Here is a 21579-nt window from a genome sequence, read left to right as displayed (position 1 = left end):
AAATCTATTATATTTATTCAAAATATTAATTATAAAATATAAAATGAATTTAAACCATATTTAATATAAAGTATAAAACATAAAACCAAATTAAACTATACTTATTATAAAGTATATAGTGTAAAACTAATTTTAAATATATTCAATATAAAGTTTAAAATATAAAAATAATTCAAAATATTTTTAATATAAATAATAATAATATAATACTAATTTTAAAAAAATACTTTACACTTTTCTTTTTAAATTATTAAACTTTTTAACATCATCATGTCATTTTTTTGCTCAAAAAGAAAATATGGAAAAGTTTCTCTTTTAAAACTAAATTATATTGAATCTAAAAATATATATATATATATATATCTATATATCCAAAATTTAAAAACAAAACCAATTTTAATATAAAATTCCATATATTCTTAGAAAACCCAATACCAAAAAAAAAAAAAAGAAACGAAAAGAGAAAAATATGTGAAGAAAAGCATATATTGAATTTTTATCCTTACCTTTGAGAGAATCCCTTTTATTTCTTTGCTCTCCTCGCCTTGGGGTTTTGATACCCTGAAGCTATATTATTTATAATATCATGGGGTTGTTCATATCATATCATATCATGTCATGTAGTTTCATCTTTTACAACACGGCTCCATTGTTTGATTGTTTTTTTTCGTAAGGTTTAATCACAAACGTCTTAATATTCTAAATATTCAGACTCGCGTGACAAAACAGCTTGAAAGAATTCTCTCTTTTGTCGGCAGAAAAAGCGTTGAAAATCTCACTCTATATAAAAGTTAGATAAAGAGAGGCACCAGTCTAATGTTAGTCCGGATGATCGAGAGAACCGTTCGTAAGTGTACGCGTCCCAAAACTCCAGTCTTCGACACTCCTGTCTCTCCTATTTGTAGCCGTTTTCTATCCTAACGTCAGCGCCATTATACCGACTATCGGCCTCTTTCCGAAACTACTCCCATCTCCCCGTTTTTTCCACTCTTCAGTTCAGCCTCTTAGAATCAATGGAGAACCATCATCTTTCGAAACTCATCTTGAGCTTCTTTTTAGATATTTTCTCTATTAAAGCATTCCCGATGAACTAACTACGCATCCCGAGAGGGAAGAGAAGGGAAGGGAGGGTTGTAAGTTTCGATTCTTTTAAAAGCTTCTAAAAATCCAACCTTAAACATTAACTCTTAAGACATCGTTCAGGAAGCTCGCCAGAAGAGGGAGAGAGATCTGAAAACTTTACCGGATACCTTTAGGTTTTCATCTTTTAATATTTAAACATTTTTGGAAGGGTAAAGATACCTACCTATACTGGGTTTTTTTTTTAGTAATTTAGGATTAAGTCCAGAGTGTTGTATCGATTTTTCTAGAGAAACAAGAAATATACTAGACCTAGTGTGATTAAAAACGCCATGGAAACGACTTGGGGGTATAGAATTCCACGGCTGACCAGAGGGAAACGGATATAATAAATTAAATAGAATGGGATACAGAAGACCTTGACCAGTCCAGCCAGCTAAAACCGCCTTGGTTTCGGCTCCCCCTTCTTCAACCATATACTTTCTGTATCCCATTTTTGATGTTTCACTTTTTCTTAAGGGGAGTTGAGTCTCTAAGAGGTTCGGGATTGTTTTAGATGCCAAGCCATCCATAAGAGGGAAGACATTCGGTAAACGCTCACGCAACTTGGGGTTTCGAAAGGGAGCTTGGTAAGAGAAATAGTTTAGGTTAGTAATTGGTCAGTCCAGCTGTAGCCGCGCCGCGTTTTCCGTTGTTTCTTGGTCAGGGGAAAACTACGCGAATGGACTTATGGGATGCATTACGTAACTGGTTTCACGACTACACATCACACCACCACGTGTTTTCTCTCCTCTGGTAATAGCGCGAGCGCGCGGGTTCACGAGATACGTTTGGTTATAGCGTGTCCGAGTGTATGCCCGCTTTCTTTAGGCAAGCTTAGGTTAGGTTTAGGGGACTTGGGGGGGGGGCTATAATGCGTAAACAAAAGTCGGGCGCCGTCTTGTCGTCGACTTTCCTGACTCGATTCGCTCTCCATCCTCCCCTCCTCCTTCTTCATCCCTGATCCCTTTTCCTCTTTTCCCACAGTTATCCTTGGGATGCTGCCTCTCAGTGACTTCGCATCATCAGATCGTTGCTAGTCCGAATTCCCGGAGTTGGACCGGAGATCTTAGCGAGAGATATTTCTTTTAACAACTTTTTTCCTTCTTCTTCTCTCTCTCTCTTTCCTTTACAAGTAGCTTGTACAACAACCAACTTTTATGCCTAAATGTCGTAAGAAACGAGCATGGAACGTATCGCGTTCTAAATCGATTCCATTGCACGATATTTTCTTGAAGACGGGGAGACGAAACTCCTGGTCTTTGCAGGCAGGGTTAAGAAACGACCAGTACTTCTCTTAATTACCCCCAACGCCTTTTTCGTTCGACAGCAGCAGTGGCGGGAAGTAGTACTTTCATTTCCTGGGTCAGCAATTGTCCGAATCGGTGGGTCGGGAGAGCTAAGGGGGAAGGGGGGGGGGTTGAAATGACCATCGTTTCGTTTCGACCATTGGACGGTTGGGGGTTCGCCTCGCCTCTCCTCGCGGCGCGCGTGATCTTTTCGCTAATGGCTATAACTCTGACTGCAGTTCATAGATGTCGGAAATATATTACTTTATCGCTAAGCCTAATGCGTTAATAATCAATGTAAATAAATCAATGGCGGGTACTTCTTATATCTATGATACCGTCTTCGATTTTGATTGGTTACTTCTCAATTCCGTTTCGTTTTGTCTTCATTAAGCTGATTCTAGCACGTTGCTACCGAAACCCCAAAGAATGAAAGAGCGAAAAAAAAAACTAAACTAAATTCTAGGTTACTTTTTGTTACTAATTAACAGTTAACCAGCACGCGCTAATTAGGTAAGGCGGTCCAAGGCTTAGATAATTAGATATTTCTTACCCAAGCAACGTCAATCGCGTGATGAAAATACAATGGAATTCTTAAATTAGGCTTAGTAATTAATGGAGTTAGGGACAACGTAGGCTTAGTGAGTGACCAAGGCTTACCGAATTAGATATTTCTTACGAAGCCAGTACGGACTTCTAAATCGTAATTACAACTACACTCACGTGATGAAAATACTTAACTAAGGAATGAAGGAAGTCTTAAATTTAGGTTTAGTAATTAATTGACTGGACGTTGGCGTTTTTGAATTAGGGTCAAAATAGTCTTAACAAGTAAACCATCACCACTAGAACTGATTTCCACTTATTTAATTAGGTTTAAAAATGCTTGTATCTCTCAATGGTAAGACAGTAAAGGGGGGAAGTAAGTCTCTTTTATCGTATTATCGAATCCCCTCACGTATGGTATGGTCTGGTTTGAAATGCCCCTTCCCCTTCACCCGGCACCAATCTCCACAAAGTCTGAGGAAATTTCCTGTTAATTAAGAAACTTATTAGATAGCTATAGGGAATGCCAGCCCAGCAGTCTGGAAACTCTTTGTTTGCGTCTCTTCCTCTGGCTCAAGATTCCTACGAATTGCTTGGTCCGGTTTTGTATTAAAGCAATTGAACACTATATACCCCCACCGTCCTGTAGAATAGGCCTTGGTCATTGTACAAGGTTGTTGTTGGCTATCTTAGACAATTGGGAATACTTACAGTTGACTTGACCACACGTCGTAAAGACAAAATGTCGTAAGAGGTGAACATGATTAATTAAACTAGTAGAATTTAAAAATTATATTTAAAAAACAACCAAGGCTTAATGAATATTAATGTAATAATAATATAGTACGTGACAAAATCCCTCTGAATTTCCAACAAGGCTTAACTAAGTTTCCAAATTTATACTCTAGCTATCGTAGGTTACTTTCAGGGATCAAATAATATGTTCAGCCCATAATGGACTTAGTCCAGTTTGCCTCCAAAATGTTTTTCTCTCTCTTTCTCTCTCATGCTTGGGGTCAGTTTAGGCCTTATCACTTTGGGGTATTTTTCAAAGTCTCCGATACTCGGAGATCGCCAAGCTCTGGACGGATGAACGTGGCTTGGCATCTTAATAGATTTTTTCTCATCCCTGTACGCTCTGTTCATCCAGTAGAGTTAATACAGTTCCAGGCGGGGAAATGCCCGTTTCTTAATGACATTTGCCTCCTTAAACTCTATTTATCATTATACCCTGAACGGATTTCTCCTTTTCTCTTCCGCCTTCAACATCTCCATCTTCCTCTTATACTCGGTTCAGTTACAAAGTTGAATTAAATACAAGTCTAGCGATGTTAGTATTAAATCCACAGCCCCAGCCTTTCTACGTATTCATACTTTTACCATGAACGAAGGGATGTTTTCTTCTAACTGCATTATTAATAAGGGTATTCGCGAACACTCCGGTAATAATATCAATCCCATTTTAAGCCTATTTAGTTTTTGTACGGGGTTAGGCGTAACCTTATTAACAGGATCTTCGCGAACCAAGCAAACGCCGCGCGCGCTCGCTTAAGTTAAATAGGGGAGAAAGTATCAACCGGAGTTTGCTTGATTCCTCATATTACACCAATGCATTGCTATTAATTGGTTAAGGAATAAATTTAGGTTGAAACTTAAGCTCCCAAAAATCTCGCGCAATTTTCAAGTTTATCCGGAGTCACTATGGATTGTTGACAGAGATTTAAAGGCTTTTTATATAGTATTATTAACGCTGACACGTGACATTGTATCACGGGACAAAATCTAGGGTTGGCTAAGCAATTAGTAAACATTCTTTCATAGGACTTGTAAGTGATTTTGAAATAAGTTTGTTCTCTCTCGCTGGGTTCTTTTTAACCCTAAATGAAAGAAATATTACGTATTGTTTATGCTTGATTTACCGCGAAAATACCTGGAAACGTAAAAACTAAAACTACTGATTCGATCCTAATCATATAAAATTAATGCGATATGTATGGAAATCGAGTTACATTTTTATAAAGTACGCGGCTCTTAAGCCTTTGCAGCTCCTAAGCCTTGGCCTGGGAAATTTATTAGGTAATTTTTCATCGTAACGGATTGCCCAACGGTTCTTGGGAAAAATGTTGATTTATCTTCGATATATTTAGGTTATAATTTGAGTTTTTCGATAAATTAGGCTTAGCAACAACTACTTTGATTGGTTAATTTAAAGCTTTAAAAAAAATGTTCTGGAATCGAGGAAAAACTCTGATTTCAAAAAGGCGGGAAGGGAGCTGGCTGGCGTTCAGTATTTTGGCGGAAATGCCCCCCATAACCCCTAGGGGTCGCGAGGGAGGGTGGATTCCGTGAAGAGTGAAAAATGAAAGATAACGAAATCAGACGACGACAACGGTGGAAATAACGACCTGGCAGAAAACAATATAAAAAAGTTTTTCAAAAGCTTCTGATAAAATGGATGATCCCCAGTGCTGGGCTGGCTGGCTAGGCCGCTTTCGTTTCTCTTGAAATTTTTCTCTCTTGGTGCCCGAAATCTCCCGCCTTTTTTATACGAACGGATTTAAATGTATGCAGCGAGCAGCCCTAATTACGCGATACACTTTTTACTGAGTTTCTTTGGTAGATGAAATGGTTAAGAAATTCAATAGCAAGCGAAATTCAATAATAGAAACCAAGGGATCACAAGAAAAGCATGTGACACTGTTCAATCAATTGTAAAAGGCTAAAAGCGCGCGAAATTTAATAATAGAAACCAAGGCTGCACGTGATATTGTTCTATCAATTGTAAAAGCGCGCGGAATTCAAAAACAAAGGCTTAGCGAATATTAATGCATTCACAAAACACGTGGTATTGGGTAAAATCTCACGAGACACGATTTAGTTTAAGCCAATGAGATTGAATATATATATGAAACCTAGAGTCACAACATGAGATCTCGAGATCGACGTTTCGCAATACACCTTTTGTCGAGCATGAATCTTTATCAAATACGGGTGGCGCCACCCTAAGAACTTTTTTATTACCGTCTGCTGCTATAATCTGTGTAACAAGCTGCCAAGATAGTTTTTAAATGTGTTAAATAAAATACGCGAGTTAAATAATAAAAACTCTAGTCCTAATAAATAGATGAAATAAAAATCATAACGATGTTTCTGATAGCAAATAAGCCATAAGTAAAAGTTGTAATTAGTTCCGCTAGAGGCTCCCAGGTGGCGTTGGCATGTTTTGATAAACGTGCTTGATAAAAACAATGTGTTTCGCGGTAAGCCGATTTGAATTGTAACTCTATCTATCTCATTGGTTTAAGCGCGCCAAAATTTTAAATTATAAAACAAAAGCTTAACGAATTTTTCAAATTTGTTGTATTAGCCCAAGGTCTCGTTAGCCAACCGCTTAACGGACTTTTCAACAATAGTCTAGACATAATTGTTAGGTTTTTATTCTTTGCTTTTTATTGATGATTCTTATCCATCTGTTCTACCAAAGAATGATTTTTGCGTTCAAGTATATCCTCTTTTTTGTATAATTTTCTTGACAGCTTTCCCAAACTTTAATTCGGAATGGAACTGTATCATTTTAGGGCTAAAAAAGTAGTTTTTATTTTGGCTTTGTCTCCTTTCTTTAAAAAAAAAATCAGTGCACAATCTGTTTCGAATCACCGATTTATTTATTTTTTTAAATTTCCCGCGAGTGTCTATTCAACTTTTTCCGAGTTGAAAATGAAAAATTTTCACGATAAGATACATCGTTTTAGGATATAAAATTTCATCCCCATTGTTAATTAAAATGAATAAAAAAAAATTGAATATTTAGAATTTGTTTTTCAATTTGAAAAGAGCTTTGTCCGTTCGGTTCGGTGCCTCTAATTTAATTTAGAAATTTGAATAACTCATTAATTATATACAGTTATATTTGATACCTTAGCTATGGGAAAACGCGTATGAATACCCTAGCTCCAACCCTACCTTACCCTAACTCTAACTCTAACTCTAACCCATACCTTAGCCTTACCCTAACTCTAACTCTAACCCATACCTTAGCCTTACCCTAACTCTAACCCATACCTTAGCCTTACCCTAACTCTAACCCATACCTTAGCCTTACCCTAACTCTAACCCATACCTTAGCCTTACCCTAACTCTAACCCATACCTTAGCCTTACCCTAACTCTAACCCATACCTTATCCTTACCCTAACTCTAACCCATACCTTATCCTTACCCTAACTCTAACCCATACCTTAGCCTTACCCTAACTCTAACCCATACCTTAGCCTTACCCTAACTCTAACTCATACCTTAGCCTTACCCTAACTCTAACCCATACCTTAGCCTTACCCTAACTCTAACCCATACCTTAGCCTTACCCTAACTCTAACTCATACCTTAGCCTTACCCTAACTCTAACCCATACCTTAGCCTTACCCTAACTCTAACCCATACCTTAGCCTTACCCTAACTCTAACCCATACCTTAGCCTTACCCTAACTCTAACCCATACCTTAGCCTTACCCTAACTCTAACTCTAACCCATACCTTAGCCTTACCCTAACTCTAACTCTAACCCTAACTCTAACCCATACCTTAGCCTTACCCTAACTCTAACTCTAACCCATACCTTAGCCTTACCCTAACTCTAACTCTAACCCATACCTTAGCCTTACCCTAACTCTAACTCTAACCCATACCTTAGCCTTACCCTAACTCTAACCCATACCTTAGCCTTACCCTAACTCTAACTCATACCTTACCCTTACCCTAACTCTAACCCATACCTTACCCTAACTCTAACTCTAACCCATACCTTACCCTAACTCTAACTCTAACCCTAACCCATACCTTACCCTAACTCTAACTCTAACTCTAACCCATACCTTACCCTAACTCTAACTCTAACCCATACCTTACCCTAACTCTAACTCTAACTCTAACCCATACCTTACCCTAACTCTAACTCTAACCCATACCTCACCCTAACTCTAACTCTAACCCATACCTTACCCTAACTCTAACTCTAACTTAACCTATACCTTACCCTAACTCTAACTCTAACTTAACCTATACCTTACCCTAACTCTAACTCTAACTCTAACCCATACCTTACCCTAACTCTAACTCTAACTTAACCTATACCTTACCCTAACTCTAACCCTTTCATTACTGTGATTGATTCTAAATTTTTCTTATCTTAGGCCTAACATGTACATATATATGTATATACACACATTTATAGAGAAAGTATATATTGTTTAAATTTAGGTTATTTAGAAATTTGAATAACTCATTAATTATATACAGTTATATTTGATACCTTATTTTATACCCTTAGCCATGGGAAAACGCGTATGAATACCCTAGCTCCAACCCTACCTTACCCTAACTCTAACCCTACCTTACCCTAACTCTAACTCTAACCCATACCTTACCCTTACCCTAACTCTAACCCATACCTTACCCTAACTCTAACTCTAACCCATACCTTACCCTAACTCTAACTCTAACTCTAACCCATACCTTACCCTTACCCTAACTCTAACCCATACCTTACCCTAACTCTAACTCTAACCCATACCTTACCCTAACTCTAACTCTAACCCATACCTTACCCTAACTCTAACTCTAACCCATACCTTACCCTAACTCTAACTCTAACCCATACCTTACCCTAACTCTAACTCTAACCCATACCTTACCCTAACTCTAACTCTAACCCATACCTTACCCTAACTCTAACTCTAACTTAACCTATACCTTACCCTAACTCTAACTCTAACTCTAACCTATACCTTACCCTAACTCTAACCCATACCTTACCCTAACTCTAACTCTAACCCATACCTTACCCTAACTCTAACTCTAACCCATACCTTACCCTAACTCTAACTCTAACCCATACCTTACCCTAACTCTAACTCTAACCTATACCTTACCCTAACTCTAACCCTTTCATTACTGTGATTGATTCTAGATTTTTCTTATCTTAGGCCTAACATGTACATATATATGTATATACACACATTTATAGAGAAAGTATATATTGTTTAAATTTAGGTTAGGGTTAGCTTGTAGATTGGGTTTTTGGAAAATGAGAAACCTAGAACTAACAATCATGGCGTCACGGGGGAAACTAGAAAGAATTGTTATAGCCAGTTCTGGAACCGGTCCTAGACAGCGTCCAGATTAGACCTAGTGGAGAATTATGACTTTAATGTTTTCCCGATACTTTGGGCTAGATCCTACTCCCTCCCTTCGTCGGCAAAGGAGGAGGGGAGGGGGTTTGTGGCAACGGCTTTTAAAAGACCAGAAAACGCTGTGGAAAACCTTCACCCTCTTTTACTAAATGTACTAAACTCTTTAAAGATAGTGTAAGAATGCTGAAGTAAATAATATGTAGTGTACAGTTTGACCTTTTCTGACCTTTAGGTAAACTTGATATTTGATGATATACATGGTTACCACAGTACATAGAAATCCCTGGAAAATTTGAAAAATGAGTGTCAAATGAGAGCGAATTTAGAAGATTTTACGGAATTTCATTATTTGTTTAGTAATTATTAGGGAAACCTGTAAAAGTCAGGGAAATTTTAAAACGAAAGAGCTATAGTAACCCTGTAATGAAAATTAAGTCACATTGACGCCTTGTTTCAACGTTTTTCAAATCACGTGACCTCTTTTTTCAAAAAGCTTGCGGCAAACCTCCTTACTTCGAGTTATTTACTTCTTACACTCGAAGTATCCGAAACCATAGACCATTTTAACTTAAAGTAACAGCGATTTCGTGTTTATCTTTGTCAGTATAAAAATCAAACTCAATAACAAAGGCAAGCGTGAAAATTCCTCCTGAAGACCTAGATGAGTCTAGGGAGAAGGCTCTTGTTTTAAGGGGTAGGATTTTTCGATATAAATGATTTCTTTTAGGTGTCTAAGAGGATTTTAAATGGGGGTGTGAGAACCGTTGGTTGGGACTATAGCTCGGCTAACGCAAATGGAAGCTGTATATATATATAACAGCAGCAGCCGGTCCAGGAGGCTGTATTTAATGCTAAAATGTTGAAAAGAGGGGTTTTTTGGGTTTGCGAAGCGACCATCTAAATCCCAACATTATTCTTGATTTTGGCGAGCGAAGAGTTTTCCAAAAGGGATGCGGAGCTATGGCGGAGCTGAGAAGGATGTACCGCACGGCTCTAGCGCCTTCCAAAACCTTTATGAAGAATTGAGCAATTTCCCGAGGATGGCCTCGTTGAAAGGTTTCGACTTTTTTTCTTATTCTTCCTTTTCTTTCTTGTTTCACGCTTTGTTTTAGATTAAGGAATTTTCGAAGAATTTGGAGAAAAGGGATAACTAGTCTCGATTATACAATCCCATCTCGTTTATTATCCATGAAATATTAAGGTTTTTACGAAATTGGGAAATTCAAACCCGTTTTTATAAATGTTTTCTTTTATATCCCAACGTAAGGAGTTGCCAGTTTGCCACAGGTCAGGGAATAGCTGAATTTGTCAGGGTTTTTTTTTGTTAAAATTGCTTGGGTTTACTGCCTGTAATTGCAACGTTGAACATGCAGTGTAAAAAGTTTTGAGTGTTATTGTAAATATGTTTTTTTAGCAATTTAAGAATTAAGGGTTGACAAATAATATTCTTAACATTATCCATGTTTACATTGATAAGAAGGGAAAATTGCGGAGAAATGTTCAGGTGAAAATTGGGGGAAAATGTTCAGGGAAAATCACATCAAAAGTCACCGATATTAAACCGAAAATATCGTGTTTACTCTGCCGTATACAAATTAGGTTTTGTGACTAAAGAAGTAGTGTAATTACGTCTTTATAGAACCAAAAGCAAATAAAAATAACAGAAGGTGAGCCAAAGAACACGGAACTTGATAAATAATCTTTTCAACGCCTAACATATTTTAATTATTATTCAAATACCTTTTTCCTCCCATGGATAGGTATGTACCAAAATTCCAATTAAATTTTGCATAAATCAAATTAAGTCTTTTAGTTTTGGTTACCCCTAATCTTATCTTGTAAGAAAAGATTTTGAAAAGATTTAATATATATTCTTCTTTTTTCTTTCTTTATAATTTCATCCCTTGTAATTGGAAATGAGAATTTTATTCAGACCCTGAACTCTCTTTAACATTATAATGGGAAGTACATTTTAACATTTAAATAACCATCGCGTATGAATGAATACACTCTAGTAATTATGCAAAGAGTTTTAGGCCTAACTCCTCTCCAATTTGTTTTTAGGGCTTTTGTCTCAAGACGAAATTTAATAACCTTATGACCTTAGCACGTGCGGTACGGGTGTACCTATTCTTTTGTCTCGTGAAATGTTAAAGTCAGTGACCTCATTAGAGAATGAAAGTTAACGATGGCCGCTACACGCCAGGTTCTTTATAAACAGAAGAAAAAAGAAAAGAAATTTTATACCAATTAAAAATAATTAAGACTTGGATGGATTTCAACTCTACCTTTCTATTTTTGGATTGGTTTCTGTTTGGTTCAAACTGAGGTTAATAAGAATTGTTTTCAATTTGAGAAATTTGAAAAGTTTAATTGTTAAATATTTATTAATTGGCGTTTTAATTTTTGAGTTTTTTTGTGATTAATGGTTTAATTATTTAATTTTTACTAATTATCGTATTAATTGTTGATTGTTTATTAATCAATGATTTAATTATTGGCCTTTTTTACTAATTATCTTATTTAATTTTTACTAATTATCGTATTAATTGTTGATTGTTTATTAATCAATGATTTAATTATTGGCCTTTTTTACTAATTATCTTATTTAATTTTTACTAATTGTTTATTAATTATTCATTTTTTCTAATCGCTTATTAATTATAGATTTTTACTAATTATTTTAATAATTATTCATTTCCTTATTAACTATTGAATTTTTTACTAATCAACGGTTTAATTATTGAATTAAAAATACACATGAGGTCAGTATGGTGAAAGCCATAGAACAGACACATGGCTTCACTATGAGCAAGTACCACAATTGTCAGAATATTTTCTGTATGGGGAGGCAACCAGTTTTAAACATCTTTAAGCTATGGTTTTAAGGATTTGGGTACAAGTGCAAATTCCTCCTCGGGTTAGATAATCGCGAGCAAACCTAAGGTTTATATTAGAACGCAACACCAGAAGTATATAATACTTCTCCACGAGAGAAGTGTACCAGCACAAAGCGGTTGGGTAATTCTAACGTGATTCATCCCCCAACATCAGATTAACATTTATTATAGCAAGGTTACTAAACCGAATCACATACGCGATAAATAGTTCCCTCATCATCACTTTATTAGCGCTGCTTAACTATTTGCCAAGGCGCATGCATGCGCTTGTGGATTTTTGTCCCCCACGTCAAGACAATCAAGGTTTGTGCCTACTTGATTGCTGAGGATTTAGTAAATACCAAACAGTTATATAATTCACCCTAGCGCGGTGCGATGTGATACCCATCTGAAGTTTGATGAGCGAGAGAGCAAACAAAAGGGGCTCCCTCGCCTGGGAATTAAGAATCATGTTACATAACTAAAGAATATTAAGAGGATACAGAGCGAGGGGTCCGTCATTCGGACAAAAACGTACTGGATTTTTAAATCCCTCGGATTTTTATGGATTTTTACGTATTTTTTTTATTTATATGGATTTGTCAATTTTTTATAAAAATCCAAAATCCAGTAGGATTTTCAAAAAAACCGTTGTATTTTTGAATTTTTTCATGGAATTTCGTATTTTTTTGGGATTTTGTATTTTTTTCGGGATTTTGTATTTTTTTTTCGGGATTTTGTATTGTTTTCGGGATTTTGTATTTTTTTCGGGGATTTTGTATTTTTTTCGGGGATTTTGTATTTTTTCGGGATTTTGTATTTTTTTCGGGGATTTTGTATTTTTAACTGTAATTTTTATCGTCTTCCTGGATTTGTGAATTTGAAAATTTTGGATTTTTTTGTGGATTTTCACAAAATTTTGGATTTTTTTGTGGATTTTCACAAAATTTTGGATTTTTTTGTGGATTTTCACAAAATTTTGGATTTTTTTGTGGATTTTCACAAAATTTTGGATTTTTTTGTGGATTTTCACAAAATTTTGGATTTCTAAAAAAATTCGAACACACTCCCGGATTTAACATGTTATTTTGGATTTCTAAAAAATTTTCGGTATTTTTGGATTTTTTTCTGGATTTTCGGTGGATTTTTGGATTTTTTACATAATTTTATATATTTTGAAACTTTTGAAAGATCTTCGGATTTTTCAAAAAATACAAAATCCTTTTTGTATTTTCACTGGAATTTTGGATTTGTTTTTGGATTTTTCCCCGAGCGTACGGGATTTTTTGGCAATGACGGACCCCTCGATACAGAGAGTGTCATCCTTCTTCTATTATCCCCTTCTTGTAATAGTAATACTTGGAAATAGCTTGGCGTACTTGGAATTCGAGACCAAAGCCCTCTTTACATGCATACAATTCTCGTGGTGCTTGTCTCGCTCCAACTCTAATGAATGTCAAAATGTTTCGGATATAGAAACGTTGAATTATCGTGACAATGGAAGTCGTGATAGCGACTAAAAGATATATAAATAGCATTGAGGTAAGGATGTAGACAGACAAGGAAGGAGGTACACCATCTGGGTGTGGCAAACATCCAAACTGACGTGTTATATGGAATCAAAACCCGATAAACATTGTTAGATTCGCTCGTTAGGAGTCAAGTTTATTTCTAACTCAACATCCCTTTTTCACGCCCCAAACACTGCTATAAAGGGGACGGGTAACTTGCCTGCTCATTATCTAATGGATAAGCTATAGATTTATGGCAAGTGTCGCTCCCCTTTTTAGTTGTTGAGCAGTTTCTCTCGTGCTTATGGAAGGTATTTTTTATTTTTAGCACAAATAGAAAGTTTTAAATTAACCAGTGCCGAGGGTGAGGTAACTTTCAATGACTTCATTTCACATGTTTGACAGTTGCTTTTGATTGCTATCTTTGAAATGTGGCAATACCACAAACCTTTCTACATATCTCTATTGAAAGTAACTCGGCTAGATTGGTAAATGACAGTTGTTGTTGCTCTGATAGCATAAGTTCATAAGATATGTTCACCATAAGTTTGTCACAGGGTGGTTACTGGGAGCTTGTCATGAAGTGAATGAGGTAGGTCATAGATTTAGGGTAAAGCGACGAAGCCTGGTCAGGCGCTGCATATCAAAGGCTTAGTATTCAGACTAAATAGTTTATAATAAACAAAATAATGTACATATTCAATGTAAGCAGTGGTGAGAGCAAGTTACAGATACAATTTTCCTAAAACCAATTGAACTGAATTGAACCAGTGCCAGTTTTATAATTAGTTGCATTTTCAAAGGTTAATTTATAAAGATTAAGGGTTATATAAAAGCCTAAGAGAAAAGATTGAAGACAATTTAAACAATCCTTTTTTTTAATATAGGAATTGCATTATAAGTACGTCACTGACTGCCCATATTAATCAATGTCATTCTAGAACTAACGCGGCACGAGTACCTTTCTTTGTTTACTGCCTAATTAAAAGTAATATTTCCCTCCACTCGACACTTCCTTTTCCTTACTACAACCCCCCCCCCCCACATTTTTTCAATTTTCTTTCAAATTAAGCTTTTGTCTCTTTTGAAGTTGAGCCAAGAGCCCAAGAATCCCGCCAAATAATCCTAACCCCCAACAACCTTAAGCCTAATTGGTTATATTAATAAAAAATAGATTGAAAATTTTTAATTAAGAAAAAATATTGTATCGGAATTTAATTGGCCAGATTTAATTAATAAGGTTCTTTTTTATAGTGGTGGCACCTAGCGGGATATTTTAATTGATTGGTTGCTAGTATAGTACAGGTACTGTTTGGCTTTAATCATACGAGACCCAATCTCGAGTATCTATCAAGAACTTTTTAATTATAACCAAGGTAGGGTCCTTTTTAAATATATTTATAAGGTATTTAATTAATCGGGGACCGCTTTTTGGGTAACATTAGTATTTCATACCTCATTCTTCCCGTTACGTGAAGGTTTTTTTTTTTTTTTGCCGGTATTTCGATGAGTTCTTTGAGATATATTTTTTTATTCGAAATTTCGGAACTTCTTAATTAATTTATAAGGCCCTTTTCCTGAGATTCGAGTGCAGGCAGACTCGGGGTACTTTTCTTAAGCCTTGGATTGTAATAAAAATCCTTTTGATGTAAAGAAATTTCAACGATTTCGATGCCTTTTTGACCGGAAATATGATAAGCCCGCATACCTAGCTGAGTAGCTGTAGTTTTAAGCCTTGGCTAGTGCTCTTTCACTATTTTTTTAACAAGAGTACGTTGTTATACTTCAAAGCTACCTTAGTAACAAATGTCCTTTCACGTAACGGACTGATAGTATTTACAAATCACGTGATATTACGTCTAATGCGCGCGGAATTCTTAAATTCAAAAATAGGCTTAACGATTAAAAGCGCGCAAAATTTAAATTTCCGGTTCAAGACTAGACTATTTTCTTTATAAAAACCTTCTTTTAATACAAAACTACATTTATTCATTACATTAGGCTTAGTAAAAACAAACTTACGTTTAACGTGACCTCAAAAGAAAATTACCTTGTCCCCACTCCTCTCCTCCCCCAAAATAAAATGAGCTGATGGTTAGTTAGGCCTTTGCAACTTTTTAACTTAATAGGCAGAAATTTAGTTACTTTTATATGGCTGATGTCGAATTCAGGCTTTAGCAATAAGAAAGGATAACCTTAGGGATTTTATTTTTAAGGAAAAGTTTGTATAATAGTCGGTTCTATGGCATAGCTGCCCCCTGTACCTTACCGTCTTTACAATGCCCCCTTATTAGGAACATGGAGCATTAAGAAACCTTGTGGCTATTCTTAAAGTTGCTAGGACCAAGATGGCGCCATTTTAATAACGGTTATTTGGGTTACAACAATCAAGTCTCGTGTAATTAAGTAAAATAGCAGAAGATGGACAACGTTGTGTCTTCCCATACCCAATCTTGCGACATCTATACTTTGAAGTGTTATAGATTTAGTTCTACAAGAGATAAGGGTATCATTTGGGTATGTTATAGCCCTATTTCTCCCCTTTACAATGATACTAAATACTTGAGGTTACAACAATTAGGGCCCGAGTAATTAAGCAAAATGTTCATGAACATCCTCTCCATAGGATTAACATGGGCTTAGTTACAAGACACCTCTTAAACGTGATTTTGAAAATAGTTAGAGTGAAGTCCTTCGAGTATGTGATAGCCCTATTTCTCCGCTTTCCAACTTGAGGTTACAACAATCAGGGTCAGAGTAATTAACCAAACTATCTCTTTAAAAAAAAGTGCAATATCTCTACCGTGACCCTATCATTTCTCACAGGCACCCTATCATGACTCTCCCGCATTTACCTTTACGTGTAGTGCTCAATTTAAACTTAAGAAAGGCTAACGTTAGATGGCGCTGGTTTTAAACCGTAAAGGTCTGTGAAATTTCCCGTTATTCCGACTTAGGTTTCTCGTGTGCTTTGTCGCGAGTAAGAACTTTTTATCCGCATTGCTGGGAGGCAAGTAAGGGATAAGGCCTAAGACTTTTTTTTTCTTCTTTTTGCTAAGCCTCGTCTTCTCTTCTTAAATTGTCAATTAGAGGGAAATGGTTCGGGCGATATAGCGTAGAGAAGGGTGATCTCTTTTTGGGTCCGATATAGAGAGAGAGAGGAGGATTGGTTCCAGATATTTCACCCGTACGTCTTTTCTAATATCACTTTTTAGGGTGCACGGAGAGCTGTAGTCGTCTTGAGATTGGTTTGGTTCGGATTATACTTTTAATTTTTATAATTTACTTGAACCTGTATCATTTTCTCCATAGAAGAAAGTAGAACGCTGATTGGTCGGTTATAAGCCGAAAGAAAGCAGAATATCGGGGCTAATGCATTGGTTGCTAGCAATTAAAAATCGTTAAGCCTTACTGTATACTTTTTTGAAATTTTGCGGACGCACTTTAACGCTTTTTAGACGTAATGTCACGTGATTAGGGTCGGTTTTGGCGCGAGAAAGAAGGCTAGAACATTGCGGATAATGCATCAGATGCCAGCAATATAAATTCGTTAAGCCTTAGTATTTACAATTTTGAAATTTCGCTTGTGCGCTTTAACGATTGTTAGACGTAATGTCACGTGATTATGGTCGGCTTTGGCGCGAGGAAGAACGCACGTTCATTCGAATCTTAAATCTAAAACGCGCAGTTAAGTAAAATACCGAAATCCCCGAACACTAAAACCGCGAAACAAAGCAAAATTGAAACTTGGCTATCTAAGTAAGGTAAACTGATATTTAGCTAAACTGTAGCTTGGTTAATTAAATGCGAACGGATCTTCAATTTGAGGCCATTGTCTCTAGCCGGAATCTTTATGCAAGGAAAGCGCCGTTACCCTTGATTGCTTCTCCATTTCAATTTCGGGACAAAGGGACGCCGCTCTCTTCCAACCCAACCCAACGACGTCGAATTGAAGACCTTTCCTATAAGTTTGATAGCTCCTTTAGTATGTAGCCAAGGCCTATCGAGCTTCGGACCTACCCCCCTACGCCCCCCTTCTCCAAACCCTTTTACTCTACTCATGATCCCCGTTTCTTTAATTAGACCTCCGAGGCAAAAGGACTATCATTTTATTTCTCCCAACTCTCACCCTCTCTCTGTACCATACCCTTCTTCAACCGTCAGCTTCAAAATCCCTCCTTATCCGAGAACTGGCGCTACAGAAGTTGATAATCGACGAGGTTATCATATCATACTAAGTCTCAAACATTTATTGTGTAATTTTCCTTAGCTATTTATGGTTGATTTGTTCATTTAGTCTTGAAGAAGAGCGAGATGGAGTGGTAGCCCCTATTTCTATAACGTTGCATCTGTAGCCCCATCTATGGAACGACACCAAAGTCCTAGCTCCCAGAATCCTCAGCGTTTAGGTAGGGTAGTACAGTATGAAATGGTAAAGGACGCCCCCTCTGTCTTAAAAAGAGAAGCTAGTTCTCATAAAAATGCAATGGCGCTACGTGGCAGCACTTAACAATCGCCTATAAAAGGGTAGGGTCGTGCGCGAGGTAGACTGGGAGATTACAGTGCATGCCGCACATGATTTCCACTCCATCTTACCTCATTAATGCACCCTTCACGTGTGACCTTGAAATTATCCTAACGATCTCCGTTGCACGTGCGTGAACACCGTTTCCTTTCGTTATTATATTTTTTGCACGTGGACAAAGTGATTGGACGTCACGTGATATCCCAGTTTTCCTATCCCCTATAAGGAATATTTATAGTATTCTACTTGCTTATAACTTTTGGTTTAATTTGTTTCTTCACGTACTTAATAGAGTTTCTACGATTATATCTCGCGTGTACATGTAGTGCTGCTATAAAGGGTTATTTCGATGTATATAATAAATTTGAAAGCGGCTATTTAATTGAAAAGTAAAAAGGATGAAATAATATCAGCAAGTTCCCAATTATTTTCAAGAGCTATGCAATACTTTGAATCTCGGAACGAATTTTCAATATTTTCGCTTAGGGCCATTGTTATTTTCAATTTTCCTAGTAGAGACGGAGTTCGTGATGGGCATATCATATTTCTTACATAGTTTAAGAACCCTTTGTACAATCGAAATCGAAATTAATGCGGGTTCATCCAGTAATTGGAATTAAATTTAATTGGATTTGTAAATTTTTTTTTTTTTTTTTTTTTTGCTTCTCACCCTTTTAAAATTTCCAGTGCTCGAAAGATATTTTCTGAAAAATTGATTCACTTTGAGTTAAGGAAGGAAAAAAATTGCATTTAAAAATTCTATAATAATATATTCTCAAAATTTTAAAATTCCAGATAAAATCCTCATGGTTGCCTTTTGTAATAATAATGGTTTTTCTTGTCGGAATAGTTTTTTTTAAAAAAAATATTCAAATTATTCTCCCTTAAAAGAATTTTAAATATAGAGAAAGAGGACTCTAGTATACTATAGTATCATAGTATGATCCTACTAAGCCTAACTTGGGTCTAAAAGTTTAAGCTTCTTTCACGGGGTGCTCTTTGTTAAAGGTAAAAGCGATCATGCCTATGAATTTTCTCCAGACTGTGTTGGAGTAGTTTTGCTCCTGGAGTCCTCTGGACTTTAATGCGGTTTTGAACTATCTTACTCTCTTTGAAGAGAAGAGAAGAGGGAGGAAAAACCGTTAAAAAGACTCCATCCAGTCTTCCACTTCTTTCACGTGCTAAAGTTGAAGTTTTTTTTCTTTTCCCGCGTGCTCTTTTGTTAAGCGCGCCAATTCCTAGAGTTTTTCGCGCGCGCGAGCTTTACTCTTGAGCACGTGAGCTTTTCCCGCCTTTTTTTTTATACGTGCCATTATATTTTTTCCCGTACCCTCTTGTAAACTCTTATACCACGACTGTATAGGGGTGAAGGTTTTTCCGTTACATCTCTCACGTTTTTTTCTTGCCATCAAGGTATCATACAGTTTTTTATCCGTCTCTTTGAAATTTGAAGTCTTTACATTTTTTTTTGAAGGGGGAAAACTTTATATAGTTGTAGAGGCTTTATTTTTAATGCAAATATAATGAAATTTGGTGGAGTTACTCTATGGAATGTCTAGTTTATCGTGATATTTTCAGTTTGGTTCTGTGACGTCGGAATAAATAGTTACGGTCTGTTAAAGATATACTGAAAGACCCTGATTTGAATTTTAGGACCATGGGTTCGAATAGATAATGTGCTTTGAAGAGGCAGGTTTGGAACTGAATGATCACTGAATCGAATAGAACTACATGTTTTGCGGTCGCAAATGACTGACAACACTTGCCTGCACACTATCTATTAGTGGTTACTTTTATAATTAATTAAGTATGACGTTAATCTAATTATATAATTAAACTACAAATATTTTACTGTTATTGTAAGAATTTTATATTTCCCAAGAGCTATTATTAGTTTACCACACTTCTATTTACTACTAAAGAGCAGCGTCTCTCTCTTTCTCTCTCTTTGAGCTGGGAACCGAATAAACCAAAGCTTAAATTTTACGGAGATTCTACTGTAGTATTATGTTGGGAATTTGGGGAGCACTAAAGCGAGAGAGCATAGCGATAAGGTCTGAGATGAAGCGTCAGCCAAAGCAAAGGGAATACAATATATAAGAAATCTAGCCTCTGCCGGCTTAAAAGAGGATTTTAGTAAATGGTAGATTTACGTCCTTTCCTTTTGACGCCAAATTCACCACCACCTCCTCCCAAAGAGATCATCTTAAACCCCGTCCGTTCTTTAATACCAAATTGTTGTAACTCCAAAAATAAACATCTATTTTTTAAAATCACGTGACAATATTCTGCTGCCATGCACTTTCTCGTGACGTCACTGCCTCCTATCTCTTACCTCGGTTGTTGGAAGTTGCCAGCTTAGTCCATAACAATAATAACGTCACGTCCCCCATAGCTCCTCCCCTCTCAGCCAGCGAGAAAATTTCAAAATGGAAAAACAAGACTTAACCAATACGTTAATTTGTATGCTAATTTCCATTGCACGATTTGATAGTTTATAGCATTGCATTAGTGACGTCACCGCAGTTACAAGGCATCAACACTCAAAATACCTCTGTTTATAAACGAGTGGCTGGACCCGTATTTGTCAATTTGACACTTACGACAATTACGCTCTAAAATGTACACCTCTCTCTGGAGATCCCGCCTACTGATATAACTGCCATCTTCCATTGACGTCCGACACTGCATGATACTATTCAATTCCAAGTCAATCATAATTTGCACTAAGGTGCTAGGCTAATCCCCGAGATATCCAATGATATATAATATAACGTTTGCCTTAGAATTAACACTCGCTGAAAACTGATATTGACTAAAAGCTATGAGGTAATTTATGTGTATGGTAAAACCCCCTCTATACAATACCGAACCCCGCTAGATTTAACTATATCAGATAGAGAGGCGGCAGTTAATGTTTAAATCCCATTGATTCTAACGCGGCCAGTAGTCAAACAGTGCCGTTAGACCGTAATAGAATAGAACTTGTCACACCCCGCGTAAATTCTGTGTGTATAATACTAGATTTCAAACTTGAAAAGAGACCTGAAATTCTTGGATAAAGATTTGTTTAGTGGCGAAATTATACCCTTTCTTAGACTGCAAATGATACTAAAACCCCCTGGGTTTGACGAACGAGGTACTTCGGTGCAGATTCGACCCCTACGTTAAAGAAAATCATAAGCAAAAAAGAAATAAAATTAAAATATGAAAAAGATGGTGAAATCTCATGCAGGCTCTGAATTTTTCCTCGTCCGCGCTTCTTCTTTTCAAGCCATATTTTATTTTTTACTTTCCCTTTCACCCCTTTAAATATTCAAGGAGATTTATTTCAAAGTTAAAGGGTTTTAGGCCTTGTTTTTTTCCCCGCCAAAAAGAAGGATAGCACGAGCGCGCGCGGGAAACGAAAGTAAGAAAGCGTCGCCTATATGATTTTTCTTTTGTTAAAAACTCGAGAATCGCGTCGTGTCGCGTGAAGTGACGTATGGATGGCGTTGTTTGAGATAAAATAGGCTTAACGTTT

The 21579-nt window shown here is 36.5% G+C and overlaps 1 protein-coding gene and 1 long non-coding RNA gene across 3 annotated transcripts in view; one reads left to right on the top strand and one right to left on the bottom strand.

Annotated features, from left to right (window-relative positions):
• Positions 1–900, bottom strand: part of LOC149676716 (uncharacterized) — a 41087-nt gene extending 40187 nt beyond the window's left edge. Inside the window, exon 1 of one of the 2 annotated variants that reach the window (XM_089837783.1) lies at positions 507–900. The gene's annotated coding sequence lies outside the window, so the exon portion shown is untranslated. The remainder of the gene's footprint in view (positions 1–506) is intronic. The other variant, XM_089837781.1, reaches the window with a different exon arrangement.
• LOC149676715 (uncharacterized) overlaps positions 1–21579 on the top strand; it is a 205208-nt gene that overhangs the window by 149529 nt on the left and 34100 nt on the right. The gene's annotated exons all lie outside the window — the stretch shown is intronic.

Source organism: Phalangium opilio, unplaced genomic scaffold (genome assembly GCF_054372755.1).
Source record: "Phalangium opilio isolate 3A_F unplaced genomic scaffold, DU_Popi_V2 ptg000045l_1, whole genome shotgun sequence".
Taxonomy (NCBI): Eukaryota; Metazoa; Arthropoda; class Arachnida; order Opiliones; family Phalangiidae; genus Phalangium; species Phalangium opilio.
This window is presented reverse-complemented; position numbering and strand designations above follow the sequence as displayed.